We start from the raw sequence: 18,406 nt of genomic DNA, 5'->3' as shown, positions 1-18,406 counted from the left end.
ATACAGAAATGAGTGACAAAAGTTCTCAGGGTTTACAACCTTTGCGACAAAAAGAGTTATTTGGCCACACTTTCACCTTTAAATAAATATAACACAATTTATTTTATGCAGATGTAAGAAAAATGCCTTGTTACACCACTAGGTGGTACTACTGTGATTTTTATTCTATTTGGACATTAGCAATTTATACCTTTTTTGTCCCTGGCATGAGGTGATACTGTTGCCTGGCAATAGGACAGTGGTTTCGTGGAGTAGATGCCCTAATATTTTAATAAATTATTCTATCATATATTATCCGTCCTCGCTTTATTGTCTCCTGAGTTGCCGCAAAACTAGGAGTTGTTCTTAAGTTTGGAAACTTGAAACCGGCCGAATAAATCACCAGAGCTAAACAAAATGTAACTGCATTTAATTTACTGAAGACAGAACTGAAAGGAGAAACACTCTGAATCAAACAACAGAAAGTGCCTGTGGTAAAATTCTGTAAACGCAACACTTGGAGGAATGCAACAGTTTGGTGATAGTCACAGGTTGCCACCTTCATGTGGTCAATGCAAGCAAGGGGTATATACAGGGTTATCTCTTTTCTGTACAAAATAATGAATGCGATTTTCTTTAGAATTAAAACATAGAAAATTCAGAACAATAAATAGCATTAAAATTAAAACAACATCTAACTAATATGAATTAAGTTTTTAGAAATCTGAATTTATATAAAACGTTATTTATTATACCGTACAACAAAATATACACAAAGATCCCATTAAATACTACTATTTTAATAATACTACTAATAATAATTGCCATTATTACATAATACATTTTTATTGGGTTTTTTTTTTTTATAATGCTTTAAAAGCAGAGAATAAACTCAGTCATCTGAATTCTAACATGAAAAATGTCTGAAAATGTTTGATTTTGAATGACAGAGCAAAAGACATTGTGGTAAATAGCATTCATGCCAGGAATGTAGCAAAGTGTGTAAATCTTTAGGTCATGAACATGTCAATTATCTTTAATTCTGCTGTTGAATCATAACAATGTAAATGACCTTTTTCCTTTTTTTTTTTTTTTTACATAAGTAAGAGACTTCAGTGTGGAGCGTGAGAGAGGATGTAAGTGCACAGGTAATGTACACTTGCTCGAGGTAGCGCGTGTCTATAATGGGGTGTGGCGGGGGGTTTGCTAAGGGGCTTAATGAAACACAGAGAGGTTGGACATGTTTACAGTATTTCGTTTTACCCAAGGGAGTGAGCCCTCAGGCCTGGTTCTCCACTTATCAGATGTAATCTTTGTGTTACACTTCTCCCAATGTCTTACATTTCAGCTGTTTTTTAAATTGAATTGGCTTAGTTTTAGTATGTTTGCATGTGTGTGTGTGTGTGTGTGTGTGTGTGTGTGTGTGTGTGTGTGTGTGTGTGTGTGTGTGTGTGTGTGTGTAGATGTACATGAATTCAATAAAAAAATCTAACCCCTGATCAGTTAACCCCCTTGTTAAGACTAATTACTTCATTACCTATCTGAGCCCATGCCACGTATCATGACTCTAAGGCGTTTTTTTTAAGAGAATACAGCACTGTGTAAATCTAACGCCACATATACGTTTATGCAACCTACCTATGAAATCACCGAACCTGTTTTGTTTTCATCAAAGTTATGTTTCCACAAGAGAGTCATTTCCCTACAGGTACAGTATAAGGAAACAAAATCCAGTCTTGTAAAACGAATATTCGTTGGTGAAGTAAAGCAAATGCATAGATGTCTATCAAGGTCAAGTCTTTCTGGTGGATTAAAACTACTAGATCCTATAAACTAGATAATTAATATCTAACTAACTAATAACTATAAACCAGAAATTCTGTATAACACGATTTATGTATGTTTTCCAAGGCATTTTTTTTTTTTGTGAACAATGAAATGAGACAACGAAAAACACAATGTCATGTATTTTTCAAATTACAAAAAGTTTAATGAAGGCGTGTGTCAAATAGTTTGACACAAACTAAACTAATACTAGAGTGGCAGTTGAAATACATAAAAAAAAAAAAAAATGCAATGTTTGACAGACTATCCCAATATATTCTTAATAAAATATATATGCACACTCAAATGCACACATGCACAAATATTTAAACTAAAGTTAAATTGTATTAAGATATTGCCATTCCACAAGACTGGATTTTCATGAAGTGACACTGAGAATAAAAGTATTTCAGATGCTCCCATGTGTTATTCAGTTTGACAAAAGTTTGATATTGGGTACAGTACTTTTCTCAGAAAAAATTTCATATATTTCAGTTATTTGTAAAAAATGTTAACTTCTGTAGCATATTCACTTTGCCTACTACTTGTATATTATTATTATTATTATTATTATTATTATTATTATATATTACAGTCAAAAATATTGCATATTTAAGGCTTATTTTAGAATCAAAACTTAATAGTCATTAGTAATTCATAATTTAATATTAGTTATTACATATAATGTACAATAAAGCTCACAGTTTCACTTATTTCCAATCAATTATATTTAAGCCTTTAAATGATTATGGATTTTACGTTTTCATGTCCGAGGTAAAATAGGATAGATATTGAGAGATATTGTTTTTTTTTTCTCAAAAAACGTGTGGTTTAAAATGTAAAAAATACACTCTAGATGCTGTATGAAACTTTATTTGCAAATGAATTGAACATTTATCCATGTCAGATTGTCGGATGTCCAAATATCATACATTCATTATAGACATGATGCAAAATATGATGCAAAGTGTTATAGAGGATTATCCCTGATTCATTCAAATAACCAATCAGTGTTCAATGCATTTGGATGTTTTTTTCCCCATTTTCTTTTGTTCAATTCGTTTATGAGTCAACTTTTTCATTAATGACGGCTAGGATTTTTAAATCATTTATTTATTATTCTATTTTTTTTCCCTTAAATGTCCACGTCAAGTCACTCTCAGGTGTTGCATGTGAAGGCTGTTTGCTAAGCACGTCCTCGGGGACAACTCCAGTCTAACTAGCTGCTCCCGAACTGCCAATAGCTTATTAGCTCTGATGCCCCAGGCTCCCCACCCGTGACACCTTGGGGCAGCCATTCCGCAGGCCTTCTGAAAGGACCCGCTGCACCCTTAACTAAATCTTCTTAACTCAGATGCATTCCTTCAGAGCAAAGCACTTTCTTCACTTAATGTATTGTCATCTTTAAATACTTTAATTGGGGCCCACATACGTTTGTACGTACTGTCAAAATTATTTGCATTGTGCAAGTATGGGGCGCAGGTTTCAGCCAGATATCTCGTTGAAGTAAATCAACTCAACATGTTTATCTGAACAACATTTGTAATATGATCCTTAAGTGCTGCTTTACATGATGCACATTGATTCCACCCTACTCGTGGATGAGTGGAAAGTTCAGATATTTAAAAAGGCCCTTATGGTGGCAATAAATGAAAAAGAATAAAATGCAGATTTAAAAAAAGGGTTTCTTATCATGTGATATATGATCTCAGATGTTGAGCTTTTTTATGAGTTGCTCAGTAGCTCCTGGTTCTATAACCTCAAATGACTGTATAAGACTGTAGAAAGGACATTACTCATAATCTTACATTCCAGTGCTCATGTTAGTTCTCACTCTCCAGTGTTCTGTATTGTTTTAAAGACTATAATCACACTCTTGATGTCACCCAAATGAAGATGGGTTCCCCTTTTGAGTCTGGTTCCTCTCAAGGTTTCTTCCTCAAAACATCTAAGAGAGTTTTTCCTTGCCACAGTCCCTCCAGGCTGCTCATCAGGGATAAATACACATTTCTCACCTTAACTCTTAAATTCTTTAAAGCTGCTTTAAGACAATGTCCGTTGTGAAAAGCGCTATAGAAATAAATTTGACTTGACTTGAATTGACTTGACTTGACTTGACTTATCCCGCCACTGGATGGCAGTCTTCTCTTAGCTATGCATGTGAATCTTTGAGTGTGCTGCTTTCAGTGTCTGCTCTTTGTGTTTGAAAAGATTTATACAGTCACATCACAGGTATCACATATTAATTGTTATTGAAGTTTTTTATTTTGGGGGGATCTCAATCGTTCTATCTTATAAAACCCTAACCATGAAACTATCACCACTACACATGCTTTCTGAACAAGCTGTTACCAAAAAAACGTTGACGAGTTATATATGATAACAAACGCATTAATATAAACCTGTGATTTTACCCTCAAGCTAGAACGACTTCTGTGAGCAGCTGTTACATAAAGAATAAAAACCGACATGTGCGTTATTAAAGGAGAGAAAGATGCCACAGAGTGAGAGTGTAACAAGGACCAATGGGTACAACCCTCAACTGGATTTATTCATCTATAACGATGTTTTACACAGCAGTTTGTGACAACAAACAGGTTTTTTTACATAGTGATTTGTCCCTTTTAATAGGTATAAGGACACTGTATATGTTACAGGTATATCCTGTTACTCAGAATAATCATTTCCCTAATTATCCATTTCTTTCCCCCCTTGATATTAATGGAAGCAGTCCCATAAATCAGATAAATATCTCCTGACACTAAGCATACAATAAACAACATGCCAATCTTTGTTATTAATATTTAGATTATACATATAATATGGACAAAAAATGTGGACACTCAGCTAAAAGTTTGTATCTACTTTGTGAACATCCATTCACATTTGCTCCATTTGCTGTTAGAATAAACTGCACTCTTCTGGGAAGATGTTCCACTCGATACATCAGGAACTGATGCAGGGTGAGGAGGCTTTGGGTGCAGTCAGTGTTCCAATTCATCCCAAAGGTGTTTAATAGGGTTGAGTTCAGAGCTCTACAGCAGGCCAATCCAGATCTTCCACTCCAAGCAATGTAGACTATATATTTATGGAGCTTGCTTTGTGCACAGGACCAGTGTTATGCTGGGACATGTTTGGGGGTGAGAGTTCAAGTGAACAGAAAATGTAATGCTACCACATCCAAAGATACTCTATACAATTGAGTGCCCCCAAATTTGTGGTAACAGTTTGGGAAAGAAACACATATGGCTATAGAAGGTATGTTTCCCAATACTTTTGTCCATATCGTGTATCTTAAACTGGTGTCTTCATGACTGTTTGTAGCTCAGTGTATGTTCTAGTTGAAATGCGTTGAGCTGTGTGCAATCTGGTAAAAACCCTGCTTTTAGACACGAACAGTGGGAAAACAACAATAGCTGAAATGCACTGGATTGATTTTTTCTCTCTGTCTTTCCCAGGTTGTTGAGAAATCTTTGTGGTAAAGCTTTGGAGAGGCATTATAATGTATTGTTTAGATAGTTTCAGTTTAGTCTTTGAGTCATTCATATAATTGATTAAAAATGCAGTAGCGTCACCGAGGCCCAAAGCATAGAGCAATGTATTGCTGGATTCAGATGTTCATCTCAAACTAACACTTAGGGGACAATTAATGCTTGCAAGTGCATTTAAACTGTTAAGAATTTTTGATTTTTTTTTGAAAGAACACAAATATTAAATATATAATAATTATACTGATATAAATCAAACAAATGGTGTATGCCACATAATAATAAGTGTCTACACTTATATTATTCATATAAATTATATTTTATAAGTTATAATATAAATATATATGTTGTTATAATATAAATTATAATTTATATGGGTAATATAAATGCAATATTAATAATTATATACGTCTTACTCTATTTGCTAGATCTTTACAGTGACATGCTTATTAATGCATAGACATAAATCTGAACCTGAACTTTGGTCAGGGGCCAGCTAAGATGTCCCCACAAGATCAAAACTGTCTGATATTCCTACCGTTGTGGGGACATATGATAGCATCAAAAGGTAAAAGCATGCTCACACACACACACACACACACACACACACACACACACACACACACACACACACACACACACACACACACACACACACACACACACACATACCGAGGCCTTGCTTCACTGCCAGTCATCTCACACAGAAAGCGGGAAGTTTATATTTCTTGTGGTGAGCATTCGCCTCGGTTGACATCTGCTATATTATCCAGAACCTTATCACCACCATGTTACGTGAGATGTTGATGATCTCTCATGGCACGTTTAGGCGTTTGAAATTAATTCCTGATTTGTCACAATAGAGGGTGTAGCATCTCAGATCACAGAGAACCATCAAGTGTCACACCGAGCACCACATTTCACCTCTCTCTCATGTTTATGAAGTCGAAGCTCTGGGAGCAGTGGCAGAGCATTTTATCCCTTCCCACGAGGCCTATATTTTACACACCAAATACATGTTTTGTCTTTGTGCATCCTGTTTCCTCTTATTCTTACACTTTTATTGAGTTTTTCCTTCAAATTCTCTTTTTTCATTTTTCACTCAAAAGAATTAGTGTGGGAATCATGTGCAGGGCAAATTGTTCACATTATTGCAAAATACCCAGTAGTAAATTTGACCTTTTTTTTCCTATGAAAATAATACAAGTTTGGCAGAAAAATGTACAAAAATAAAAAAAAATTAAAAAGCCAGCAACAATATTCTCCCCATGTTCACATGGGTCTCCTCCAAGTTCAAAAGTTTCCTGCCATCTTCCACAAACATGCTGCTGGGTAAACTGGCATTCCCAATGTGCTTATGGGAATGTGAAGTTGTATGTCTCTGCGTGTTTGGATCCAAGGTACACTCACAAACCTGACCAGGATAATTTGGACACGGAAGATAAAGCACACAGCAAGTGTTTAAAACTGCTAACGCAAGGCTGCAGGCCTCACTTTCACATAAATGAAGGAAACTGTCATTTGCTGGGATTACAGTAGCATTAAATATCTTTTAAACTGTAACTATTGTAGTGCTGGAGGCATTCATTTATGCAATATGATTTGTATTCATGCTCAGCTGCCAGCTTCCCTCCAAGAGCTCATGCCATTTTGATCAAATGTGAGTCATGAGCTGTATCTGAAAAGGTTCACTCACTCGTGCACTTTTCACTTATATAGAGTAAGAGAGGCAGTGGAATAAATACAGACACTGTGATAAGCATGTTTCCTCATTATGACAAATCTCTAGATAGGCCAATGATCCAAATGTTAGCATCCTGAACCTTCAAAATAGTATTATATTTACCTTTATGGCATTTGGCAGATGGTCTTATACAGGGTTGGGCAAAGATAAATCAAAATGTATTTTTTTATTGTAAATGTATTCTATATCTTGTATATATTTAAAATGTATTATAAATATTTTAATAATACAATTGTATTTTACAATTGTATTGTATGTTTAAAAAAAAATAAAAAAATACTATAAAACTTTGACCAGGGAGCATGAAATTGCTTCACAAACCTTCCATCAATTAGCCTATTTGATCTCTTCTTTCATAGCAAATAGTTTCTAATTAATTAATCATTCGTTAATCATAAATATAATAAAATATTATGTGTCAGGCAGTCATTCATGCAATGGTATGCAAAAGGATGATCCTACTAAACAGCTACTTCAATTAGGGTACAATATTTGGCAATGAAACATTTATTTATCAGTCATTAGACACCTGCTTGAAACCTGGCAGCCTGCACATTTTTTTTTACCTTCACCACCTTCTTCCATATGGATCAATTTTCTGTTCTGATCTCAACAAGTCTGGGAAAAGTACTGAGTAGGCATCAATCACAGGCCGCATTCTTATGATGTCATCATGTAGACTTCTTACAAGTACAGTATTTTAAAACTACAAAAATACAAAACGAAAGTATTTTCATCAAATACAAATTACAAAATTCTATTTTATATTTAAAATACATGCATCATAAATACTAAGTGTGACTCGGCTGATAAAAAACATCAAGCAGAAGTTCATTTTACCACCTTAGTGCCAAAACAGAAAAGAGTCTTTATGTATGTCTCTCTTTTACCCTGAGAGATGGTGGGATCATTCGAGCAGTGGCTGAGGTTTAGAGAGAGCGTGGTACGGTGCAGTGTGAGATAAATGCTGTAAGCTAGTGGGGAGTTGGTCTTGTTTTGGTTTTGTAGGCATGCATTAATGTTCTGAGTGTAGTAAAGCCAGTGCAGGGAACGTAGCAATGTGGTAGTACGGGAGAACAAGATATTTAGGCCAACAGTTAAAATATTAGCAACTAATTAAACATTATCATGCAACTGTAGGTCGTAGTGGTCATTAAACAACCAACAGGCAAAAATATTTTCTTTCATTTACCCTTCTTTTACTTTTTCTATAATGTTCTATGTGTTCCCCTCTCTCTTCTCCTAGGTGTCCTTTGGGTTCTCCAGTTTCCTCTTCCACTTACCTCAAGACAGATCAGTGTCTTTCAATCACTCCTAGGAGTCAAGGGGTGTGTACATGTGTTCATGCATCCCATGCTGGATGTATTCCAGCTTTTTGCAAAACAAAACAACCCCTTGTGGGGAAATTATCCTTGTAATATAAATTCAAGCTAAAAAACATAGACCTGTTTGGATTGTAGTCGCATTGTACTCTGGAGTAATGGTGCATTGTATAATAATATTATACGGGTATGGGAAAGGACTATTGTAATCAGATGCTTTTAATTTATTTATTTGTTTTTGCAGACACAGTTACACGGATAAGCACATAAAAAGTGCAACATTGCATGAAAAACCCTACACGGATGACAACAAAAGACTAGCTATATATAACGGAAAAGACAAGAATGCAAGAATGAGGTGGCTGATCTAATCCAGTACAAACGTAAATATATCAGCAACATAAAATACATGCCTGAGGAGCATCTTGTTTTTTTTTTTTGTTTTTTTTTTAAACTACATGGTAATCGGATGCCAACTCTTAGCTAATGCTAATAGCTGATGTAGCTTATGCTAGCTTGGTCTAACTAACTGGAGTTGTCAGCATGTTTCTTTTCTCGCATGATTGATAAAATCATTTTGGTACAACTATACATTCAAGCTAAATTCTTAAAAGTGTCAGATTATATTGTATATATCGTATATACAGTTACTGTCTTCTTTTATGCAAACCATTAAGCTAAACATGGTTCATTATTACAGTAAACTAAGCTTTGCAGCACGCCATGTTAAATTCTAGATGAGAGTTTGTGAAAAAACATGTCAGACTTCAATTTTGGTATTTTCTAACAGCAGATGTTAATACAGTGAGCACAGACACAGCATTCCTGCTTCACACCTTTTGGAGTCTTTCTGGTTCAATGCTTTTCTCAGGTTTTCATCAATCCTATGTTTTGCATCCTCTTCCTGTATCCGTGTGGGTTTCATCAGGGTTCTCTGGTTTCCTCCCAAAAGCAAGTGTATAGGTGGACTTGTTAACAAACGCTTTTGTGATGGTGTGTGTGTGTGTGTGTGTGCGCGCGTGTGTGCGCCTTTGTGACGGACTAATATCACATCCAGGACTTATTTCCAACTCAGGCCGGCATTCCTCAGACATGCTCTGGATCTACTGCAAACCAGGATAATGAGAGTGAGTATCGTGAATTATATTGTGATTTGGTTTTATATCTGGGAATTCCGTCAAGACTGCAAAATGACTCCAGCCCCAACAACGTGCTATACTGTAAACCTGAGGGGGTTGAATTGGGGCACTTCCTGAAAGCAATAGGAGCTGTACTGTCACACACTCCTGTTTTCATTGGATCGTCTTTATCTTTTTCAGTAGCACCAGAACTGCTGCATGGCATGGTTAGGTTTTTATGTGAATATCCTGAGAGTGAGTGTGCTCTGATTCATATGGGTGCATTTGCTTATTTTCTTGAGTCTGTGACAATTCTGACCTGTCTATTTTGGGAAATGCAAAAACCACAAGCCTGGTTCTTGCTACAGGTAGTGTCAGAGCTTCAAATGCCGGCCTTGTCTTGGAGTTTGTTTGTGTTTCAGTTATGATATTGCGAATGAACTATTCTAGTTGTAGTATGACATTTAGAATCATACTAAGGATCCTAATTAAACCCAGTTTGTGTTAAGTACATGCACATATTAATATCATGGGTGAATGTCTTTGGCACCTTTCCTGAAATTGTGGCATCAAACCTTGAAGAACAGCTTTAGTATGTTCTCGACTTTTGTATTACATAGTTCTCCTCTGACGATTCAGGGCCTTTTACCTTGATTGCCACCTATCGCTTGCGCACTCAAACAAACATGCGCTTCACCACGGTTTGGTGCCGTAGGCTTTAAGAGCCTTGTTTAATACACACCCTGTATTTTTTTATTATTTTTTATTTCCTTCATGCTCCTCCTCTGCTTGCTGTATTTGCAGGCAGCTTTAGTGCCAGACGCCCTGAGGCAGCAGTAGCGCCAGTGAGTCTTCCCACCTCTGTTTTTGTGGTGGGAGATGACATGTCGAAGCTTTGAAGGGCAGGAGAAGGAGGGAAGGGAGGGAAGGAGGGAAGGGAGGGAGGGAGCACATCACTCTGCAAGAGCGCTGAAATGTCATGTGGCCTACAGTCCGCCCTAAGTTCTCTAACTGTCTATGTGGGACGGCAGAAACAGAGACAGGAAGCATGATCAGACTACACACACACACACACACACACACACACACACACACACACACACACACACACACACAAACACTCACAGACACGGAACACATAATTTTTTTTTTTCATTTTTAATATTTATTTTTTTCATGAATCTCACCTCTTACATGCATTCACAATGCTTCAAATATTCCGTTGAACTTGATATGAACAACACATCAGCTCGGCTTTCAGGTGATTACAGTCAGCCTAAAGCTATGTGCTTCGCCACACCTAAGTTATGGCGCGACACTTCAAAGAAAAAAAACTTCTCTGGAATGCCAAAGCACTTTAAATACGCCGACAAAAGCGAAAGACAGCGCACGCACACAGCCAGACAATCCACCCACCCACAGCACCTACACTGAAGTAAATAAAGACGCTACGGCACAAACAAAAAACAATTTAATAAGCACAGTTTAACGTGGCGTGTGTCCCTATGTTGTAGAGGCGTGCGTATGTAGGTCGTTTGTTTGTATCTTCGACTTGAGTACACAGATGTTTATGTTTATATATTCTACTACAGGTGTTTTTTTTTTCTTTCTCTGGATCCTTGACTGTACTTAATTTTTACTATCTGCTATGGCCTTAGTACAAGCATATATTACATGTATTCCATTCCTCCTGAACACTATTCCGGCTATGCCACATTGCACAACGTGGGTATGGAACCAACACCTGCGTGTGTTTGTGAAGTTGAGGGTAAGAGCATGTTGTATTGGTGCCACCGGCGTGTCTCCTCCAGTGTTTACGTCCCTGCCGAGCTTCTGTCTGAAGGGCCCTTCATTTACAGACAGGGAAGATTAGAGAGGAGCCGTTCCCTAAACCCTCCTGTGGAGATCAAACAAGACCAGAGCAATGTCTCCCATGCACCAGATCACCATCTAGGAGAGGGATTTTTTTTTTGGTACACCTACAATCGCAAACAATACACACAAATATACACACAAAGATACAATACTGACATTTTTTCTAGTCATTAATTTCCTGCTATTCAAAGCCCTGTGTCGTGGCTATCTGATTAGCTGTAATTTCTGCCTAATCTGACAAATTATTAGACGACCTTTACCAAGACTTCTGAGGATCTGTCAGAAGTAGCCAGTTTGTCATAGACATGTTACGTGCACGTCAAGGCCAAAAAGCACAAAGCATTACATAGTGCGTGCAGGGCAGCTTCTTATCTGGCTGAATCATTGGCCCTGACTGACCACAGAACCCTCGACTTTGTTGTCTGCACCTGTAATTACTGTTTCTTGGAGCTCAACGTCATTACGTCTTTAACTTTATAAAGTGACCTAATGGATCGGAGCGATGCCATACCACACGCAAGTCACTCACACAGCCTGCTGTTTTACTTTTCACATAAACAGTGTCAATATGACAACAACATAAAGACCACAGCGCTTTATTAACGCTCATTAGTTATAATGTGATGTCTTGTTTTAGAGAGTCTGAATTCCCATTTTTTTTTGTAATACTATAAACAAATTTTTTTTTCTTTTTTGATGATTTCTAACATTTTATGTGACGCACTACTTGCAGCTCAACTCACAGTGCTGAGGCTCATGTGTACTGAATCCAGTATGTATTAATCTACATTTTGCTTTCCCTTTCTTTTTCCGAAAAATCCAGTTTCCACTTTTTTTTTTGTTTTTATTGATTTGAATATCTTGCTTTACAAGACAAGGTATGTATTCTTTTCCAAAATTATATTATGCAACAGTTAATAATGAACGATAATGCCTCAGCATTATTATGTCATTAATGAGCACCATTACACAATGCAACAGCTGACATTAAAGAAATTAAACTAACATTACGTATTCGTTTCTTGGAGCCACATCTAATTGGCCACATCATATGTCATATCTTCTCAGATATTCTCACAAATTTTGATCCTAGCTCTGTCCACTGTTAGTTTATAGTATTCACCTTGTAACAAGAAACTAAAGTCAAGAAAATAAGGACAGAAAAGAATCAGTCATCTCTGCTGATTGGAATTTCTACTGAAAATTTTTTGTTGCTGAGAAGGATTTAATCTGCCACTAACTGCAAAAAAAAAAAGGATGGAATTATCAGGAATAATTTTGAATTGAAGTTACACTATAAAAAAACATCACCTCACCAGTCCTTATCTGCTGTTATAAATTTCCTCCACTCTTCTGGAAAGATGTTCCACTAGATTTTGGAGTGTGCTTGTGGAGATTTCTGCTCATTTAGCTAAAAGGTTGTTGGTAAAGTCAGGTACTGATGTAGGGTGAGGAGGCCTGGGTGCAAACAGCGGTCCAATTCACTCCAAAAGTGTTTGAGGCGAGAGCTCTGCAGCAAGCAACACAAGATCGTCTACTCCAACCATATCTTCATGGTGCTGGTTTTGTGCACTGGTGCATTGTCATGCTGGGACATGTTTGGGTCTCCTAGTTTAAGGAAGGGGGTATTGCTACCCCATGCTTAGACACCCTATATAATTGTGTACCACATAGAGCTAGAAAAGTCAAGTGTCCCAATACTTTTGTCCATATAGTGTATACAAAATTGGTAATATTGCTTTAGATCACATTACGTCAACATGATCATATCAAATTAGGAGACTTTTGGAATGTGAGAGCAATAAAGGAGCATACAGCAAACATGGAAATAATTGAGATAAAGCTGTATCTCAATTAAAATGCTAGTCTAATTGGATTTGCTTTGATCATGTGAAAATTGTTACAGAACCATTACAGCATCACACTCCTGAACATTATATCAATCTACATAGACCTACATTCCTTTATTTTCTAACGTCATGGCTGGCTGTGTGCTCTTTATATCGTCTGAGCTGATGATATTTCCTGATTGTTCTGTCATTACAGTGAAGTGAAAACAATTACAGGGTTAATAAATACATTAGACCCATCACTGATGGGAAAGCCTGTTATTATACGGCAGCTCATCAGGTGAAATGTCAGTGCGTTCACCGTCTGAGTGCGTCACATGTGTTGCCGGGACTGGGATGTCGCACATAATAGGATGATTGCACTGCTTGAAATCACTTTAATTGCTGTCAGTATTATCCAATAGATTGTGTTGGTAAGTACGTCTGCTAGAAAGGTTTTTTGTTGTATTGTCAGGTGGCGTATATTTTTTGCTATTTTCTTTAAATGAGGTTACAAGTGATGTGGAAAAGTTTTGGGCAATGTGCCATGAGGAATTCCTAAAAAAAATTAACAGTCACACCTTGAAGGTGCTTTGAAATATGAGCTGTGGCTTATTCGGTGCTGCTTCCTGCTCCTTTAACACCTTAAAGAGTACACAAGTCACCAAAAAATGTGAACGGCCATATGAACTGCTCTGAGTGCACACCTCCTTGGCACTTCTCCTAGTGCGCTTGAATTTTCCACCTCAGCTCTGCCAGCTGCTGAGAGTGCTGTTCCTTGAAGCTGCGGTGTGTGTAGAAGCAAGGTCGAGCACGTGAGACGAGGCTCTGTGCGGCTTCCAACGTTTGGGCCTAGGATTGGCAACAGACCTGACCAGAGGGGCCTGTGGGAGCAGGCTAAAGAATGAGCTCTGTGTATGTGTTTGTGTGTTTGTGTGTGTGGACCCGCAGGCAAAAGTGTCACTCAAGTTAAAGAACCCCGTCTCTCATTTACATGGTTTGATATCCTGATATTCTTCCGAATGTTTTTTAAAGCTTCTATACTGTAAGTTGACAGTTGATATTCTTCCATCTCTTTTTTCAAGCCCTTAAAACATAGCAGCCTATAGCTTTCCGTTTGCAAAAAAAAAATAAAAATCACAGACATGTTTAATCCAACTCTGTTTCTTGCATCATTTTTTAGTTTTGTAAGCCAGATTTCTAACTATAGCCAGAACGTCTGGTCGATTTCAACACTGTCAACGCCAACACTCACAGGAAGGGCCAATACGAGTGGTCGACTACATGTTAGGCTTGCAGGTTACACAATTATACACTTTTGTGACCATCTGCTTATGGTTACTTTGAATATATTGCATTACCAGGTACAGCCACTATTTACATTATGCAGTATGCGAGTTATGATATATAATGAATGCCAAAATTTTGCAAAAGAGCAGGCCCAATAAAATGGTTTTATTGCAATTTCTAGCATAGCAAGAAATTGCTATGCTATAGCATATGAAGACGTCCTATACAAGGATGTCCTTCTAACTTTGTGGCTATAGTTTAAAGAAGGAACACATATGGGAGTGATGTGCAGGTGTACAAAAACCCTTGGACATGTACTGAAATTGCAAAATCATTTGCTCTGGTGTTATGAAATCTTTCATATTAACCAACACCACCTAGAAGCCCAGCCTACTTCTCTGTACTTGTACATACTCTGATTCACCATGATAGTGGTAAGTTAGAGTATGTACAAGGACAGAGAAGTAGTTTCTGCCTTAGTAATATTTTTCCAGTAAATGTTAAAGTTTTTACATTTACATTTAGCAGATGACCTTGTACAGAGCGATGTACAAAAATGCTTTGGGTCTCTAGCAATGAATAAATCTACACAGGTATACTAGATTACTTTTTACAGTTTATAAATATAGAATAAAATAGATCAGAGTGTCGTTAACATTAGTAAGCCACATTTATTAGGGATGTTATAAAATAAAATACTTCAGAAATGGTCCGGCTGAATGTTTTTTGATTGGCACTGCCAGCAAGCAGCTCCTGACCGCACAGTTGGTTTTTCTAAAATAGGAAATTACCAGCAGGGAAAAATCTCATTTTTTTATTTCCTGTCTGACCAATAAATGCACTGCATACACACAGGAAGTGTAGATGACTGCATATTCTGATGTCTGTAGTAATCTCAGTGGTTTTGATTGAGTTGGAAGTGTGCCCAGACATGGAGCGATTCACACAGGAAGCAAGGGGAATGTGTTTAAATTGGTTCCATACGCTTAGCTGACAGTGAGGTCATTACACTGGGAAACATCTACATGGGTGATCTGGGCACTGAAGCTGAAGCATATCATATCTTTCAAATGATGTAGCTGGACTGATATGATTTAATATGACTGCAGTGCATTTTTAAAAACGGTATGCTATCAGTTTTTAGGGACAAAATAATCCTTATTTGTCACGTACTGCATGAAGAATTGTAGCATTATTTGAACAGTCAGCATGACCATGTTTACCCACATGGAATGTGCACTAGTATGGTTCACTCTTAGCCTTGCCAATAATAAATAATAAAGCCTTTCTCATCTGTCCTTGTCCATGTTGCTGGTGAGAACATGCGCCCTGGGGTCTGCAAGTCTAGAACGCCAAGCGCAAAACCACCAAGATATATAAATAAATATGAATAAACGAGCTGGATTTGCCTCCGGTGCCTTTGTCTGTCCGGTATACTGAACTCCTTGGCTTGCAGCAGAGCATCCACATTTGGTTTGGCTTTTTTTCTTGCTTGTGAAAACCACAGGAAAAGGAAATGCAGAGCTCTCAGAGGACTTAAAAACTGACATAACAAAACAGAACAGTGATGACTTGAAACTAACAAAAAATAAAAAATCTTGAAAAAAGAGTTGTTTATATACCTTCTGACACTTCAGATTGTATTTATTTTAATCCCAAAGAATTCCTGCCTTGACATTTTTATAATGTAAAATGCATTAATTGCTTTCTTCGATTTCTTTATATTAAGATCTTTTTATTGTTTATGTTATAAAGTCACACAGCGTGTTGAAGGCCCTGAGTTGAGTGGTAAAGGTCTTCGTGATTACAGCATGTGTTCCGTCTCCATAATTTCCCAATACTAGCCACCTTGGTGAATTTTGTCTCGCTTATAAACATGGTGACAGAGAGTCTGTCTTGGCTGTGGCAGCCCCTGTCACGTCTCCAGGGCAGAAGAACGAGGTTAAGCTGGAGTACTCTCCATTCGGTCAGTGCTGTCGACTCCTTGAAGTGCGCCGGGAGAAGCTGTTGCGGTCAGTCATGGCGACAAGACTTTTGCTGTACAGCACTTCCATTCCCTGCACTGACCTCAGAAAAGGAAATCTGGGCTTGAGAAATAGAAGGGTTGCTCCTGATCTATTTAAAGAGAGCATGTCCAGTGCCACCCGCGTGTGTGCACACTGATGGTGTGTGTGTGTGTGTGTGTGTGTGTGTGTGAATTCTTTGGAGTGTATCTTTAAGTCAGCTATGATGTTATGAGCTGATGGGCTATACACTATGATTCATGTTCCATTTTGTAGATGTGCATAAAAAGACTTAGATGTTTTAAATCTGTATTTCATTGGAGTTAAATGCCATCGCACCTACCAACCAAGCTGCTCCACAGTTTCCTCCATTTGTAAAACCAATGACCCAGTCTCTACAAATAACCATAAAACATAAATCAGCATCTAGCTTCTTTCTGATGCCAGATTTTTAGTGTGCATACCTTTTGCTTAGATTTGGTGGTTAGGATTTTTTCCTTTCCATGCCTACATAAACAGCCGTTAGTTGCTGTGTTGATAGATATGTGTAAGGGGAGATCATGGAGAGTATATTCAGACCTCCGCAAGGGAGTCTGTACCATTGGAAACTTTGGTTCAAATGAGATCATGGGCATCTCTGTTTCAGCAGACATCAGTGGTTTTTTAACATAGAGCTCAAAGCTATCCCTCTAAAGCAGTCTTAAAGTTTGGTAGCTCACTTTGAACTATATATTATATATGTAATATACAAATATGAATGATCAGTTTTCATTTCCTCATATTTCCATTGACATTTACCTTGCATGACACATGGAACCTTTTTTTTTATCCCATTTATTTTTATTTGATCAAAATGGCTGGAATATATAATAGCCAGTTAGGTTGGCTGTTTAATCAATGATTAGCCCTAAATATTTATTCCTGATTGTGCCCTGGGTTTCAGCTGTAGAGTCTGCATTTCTTGTTAAAAAGAATAAACCAACATGAAGACCAGAGAGCTGACTAGGGTCAGCCATTTTAAAGCTGAGAAAAGAGGGACAATTAGAGCAAAGAGAAAGATATTGCAAAAGTTTTAGGCAAAACCGATACAGCAATTTAGAATGCCCTGAAATAGAATAAAACCAAGGGTGAACTAATAACCAAACTTCGAAAAAAGGTAAAATAAAGAAATAAAGAGGACAGATGCATTCTGAGATCTGTGTAGAAGAAAAAAATAGTCACCAACAAGCTCTGCTGGACCAGGGTGAAGATCACAATCATATTCCAGCATTGGAATAAGACATTAAGAGCAGAAATATAGCAAACAATACCAAGATGCAAACCACTCTTCAGCAATACAAATCAGAAGGCCCGACTGGAAATCAGAAAGAAGTGCCAAAATGTACAACAGGTTATCAAAATGTACTTCTACTGAAAATATGAAAAAAGACCAAAATGTGGAGAAAGATCAAATCCGCTCGTGATGCAGAACATATGATTTCGGGTTCAAACATGGCGGAGGTAGTGATATGGCTTGCGTGGCTGCTTCTGAAACAGGCTCACTTATCTTGATTAATGATGTAAATTATTATAAGAGCAGCAGAATGAATGTCAAAGTCTACAGAGGACTCCAAAGGACTATGCCAGGGTAAAAAAAAAGGAGGTTTCAGACTGACCAGCTCGATCACCAGACCTGATGATTTTACACACTAAGCAACAATTAAAAGACGTTGCTGTAGCCGGGAAAAACATCACAAAAAAAGCATGCAACAGTCGAATGATATCACTGGGTCACTGGTTTGATGCATTTATTGCAAGCAAGTGGTGTGCAACCAACATTAAATGTTATTTGCATAATTTACTTTTTTACAGTACTTCAATTGAAACATCTGCAACCAAAATTAGAATGGTGTTTAAACTATTTAACGCATCGAGATGCATCGAGATGCATTCTA

This window comes from Silurus aristotelis, assembly GCF_946808225.1.
Source record: "Silurus aristotelis genome assembly, chromosome: 12".
Lineage (NCBI taxonomy): Eukaryota > Metazoa > Chordata > Actinopteri > Siluriformes > Siluridae > Silurus > Silurus aristotelis.
The sequence above is the reverse complement of the archived record's forward strand: the minus strand, read 5'-3'. Positions refer to the sequence as shown.